At 35.9% G+C, this 2,783-nt stretch overlaps 1 protein-coding gene across 1 annotated transcript in view; it reads left to right on the top strand.

Moving 5' to 3' along the window:
* The window catches only part of HECA (hdc homolog, cell cycle regulator), a 37,421-nt gene that overhangs the window by 27,039 nt on the left and 7,599 nt on the right, over nucleotides 1-2,783 (top strand). The window lies entirely within an intron of this gene.

Raw genomic sequence — 2,783 nt, forward strand, 5'->3', positions numbered from 1 at the left:
CCCCTCCCCCCATTATAGATTTTCATCCTGATTCTGCATTTTCAAGCAGTTCTGTAGAGCTTGAAGTCATGTCCAAATTAATCGCATGGATCAGATTGACACAGAAGGAATTACGAAAAGGAAATGCTGTGTAGAAAGATCCATGCCTTGTGTTTGGGTTTACAACTAAGAGATTCCTCATCTGGTTTCTAGGTAGACCACGGAAAGGTTTTCCTGCCAATCTGTTCTGCAGTGTGTGCCTGCTGATTTATCTGTTGTGAGCTTTACTCCAAGATATACATCAACCTTTTAAATTTAAATTTAAGCATGCTGTGCTGCAGCATGGGTGAAAGTTGTATTTGTACCACCAGTGAGATGAGATGCTTCTCCTCTGCTTTCAGACTAGAGAATATCAGTTTTGTTTTATAGCAAACTACTTTTTTTTTTTTTGTATATGGAAAGGACCGTAGTCTGGCCTATGTTAATACCAGCCTGGGGAGGTTGGATGTAGTAAAAGTAAGCTTTTAATATGGTGGGTTGAAGCAGCAATGGTGTAGTGAGGGTTTTAGACTTATTTCCAAACTCCTGCCTGTTTGGACTGCATCCTGATCGCATCCCAGCTCCGAGCTGAGTTGAGACCAAGGCATTTATTACTTTTCTCCTCCTAGAGAAATAACTGGATGTGGGCTAGGATGAGCTTCAGATCATCCAGAATACTGTGCCCCAGACTAAGTGATCAGGGTGGTACATGGCAAAACATGCCTGTTCTGCAGCCTGCTGGCAGCCAACGTGGCTAAAATAAGTCAGAAAATATTTGTAGTTTGGTGTTCAAAGCCACAGAATTATATGTTGAAAAGTGTGTTGGGAAGGCATTAATGAGGGGTATTTTTAATATTTAAGTTTCTCTCCTTTCAATAAAATTTGTTATATCCCATGCATGGCCATAATATGTGTTATGTAACATTCCTTTGCTCAACAAAATTTGTATTTTTTTTTTTCTTTCCTTAAATCACTGTGCACTAAGTCACTAAACTGTATTCATGCCAACATTATTGTTTTGTCTTGCCTAATGTACTTTAAGGAGAAAAAGTGGTAGGCAAATATACAAGCTAAAAAAGCTCCAGGATAAACAGAATATACATATGTGAGATAACAATGCTTATTTGCTTTGGTGGGAAGGCATGTACAATGTGCTTGTGATTTTTATCAATATTAATAGCTGGTTTAGTAATAGTGAAACTCATCACTTATTAACATTTGCCACTAAGAATGAAACTCTGCAAATTTATTTTTTTTTAATTAATTGCTCCATACCCATTGGATGATAGGTCTGAAAAACTTGCTTAGACAAGATATTGTGGATAATTAATTGTTAAAATTTCTACCTCCTTGTCCTGGGTAAAATGGTTTATTATCAGAAGTACACTTTGAAATGAAATTAAGCTTGCAAGGTGCTGTTCCAGAGTGTTACTTTCTCTTCAGTAAAGAAAATAACTTCTTTTATTTCAGGCCTGTTATGAGGTGCCTCATTTCCAACATTCCTGAAAATTAAGCAATGGGGCTACACAGTATTTTAGTGTGCAGGAGCAGTGCAGACTTCAGATGAGGAAAAATATTTTATTTTCTTGCACACAACACAAAACTTCTGTGCATGGAATTATTTGAAAGCCTCCAATCTTGAGTGTTCACTTTAGGAATAGAGTTTATTATATTTGCATATCACATTTTCTACAGCTGAACACTCCAATGTGGAATAACTCAATTTCTATCAGCCCATACTAGCAAGTTAATTTTATATATATATTTTAAGAAGAATCTGATTTGTCTTCTCATTTTTCTAAAATAGTTGGCTTAAAAAACCAGAACAAGTTTAAAAAATCAGTCACAAATGGTTAATATTCTACTCCCTTTTATCTAGAATGAGTACAAAATGTGTATGTTCTTTAAATTACAGGTTGTGATGTGTTCACTGCTTTCATGCTGAAGAGCACAAATTGCAATCCAAAATAAATGCATATTATATGCAGCCCTATTTTGTAGCTGATCTGTAACTGCATTACTTCTTAACTTTGTCTTGTATAGCAGTGCAAAATACAGTATATTACAGAATCGGTACTCTCTGTCAGCCCATTTTTAATAACCAACTATTAAACTACAAATTGATTAAATCATTACAAGTCAGGCTTAATGTAGATGCCAGATCTTTGTAATTTGTAATTAGGGCTTTTTGTTTTGTGTGAAATTTGCATCTTGGATTTTGCTTTGGTGAGTTTAGTCACCTTTATGTAAAGAAAATATTTAATTTTCAAGTCTGAAATGCTTTATTTTTATAGAAGTCAAACTGTTTTGAAAATCATTGTGTGTACAGAGCCTAAGGTCATGATAGAGTTCCATAGATTTGAAGTTCTGAATGGCGTGTTAAAGTCTGTGTATGTATAATGTATAATGCTTTTAAATATACTTACTGTAAATGGTCAGGAAAAAGTATATGAAAGAAAATTGCTCTGCTGGCTGTTGTTTTTTTCCATGAGGAATATTAGGTCCTTGGTTCCCTCTTTGCTGGAAGATTTTGGCAAGTTGTTAAATGAATCTGTACCCAGCTTGCTAATAAGCTTCAGCACTTCTCCACTTGTTCTGTCAGGTGGGGATGAAGCTAGGGCACAGTCCTGGTTTTGGAAACACTGCAGCTGATCATGTAGCTTAACCTGGCATCTGTTCATGGAGCTTAAGCATCTCCTTTTATAAAATATTTTGCTAAGGTCTACCAGCAAATGGAGGAAGGGAGGGTGGGAGGGGTGATGACT

Source organism: Athene cunicularia (genome assembly GCF_003259725.1).
Source record: "Athene cunicularia isolate RWA chromosome 3 unlocalized genomic scaffold, athCun1 chr3_part1, whole genome shotgun sequence".
NCBI classification, from domain to species: Eukaryota; Metazoa; Chordata; class Aves; order Strigiformes; family Strigidae; genus Athene; species Athene cunicularia.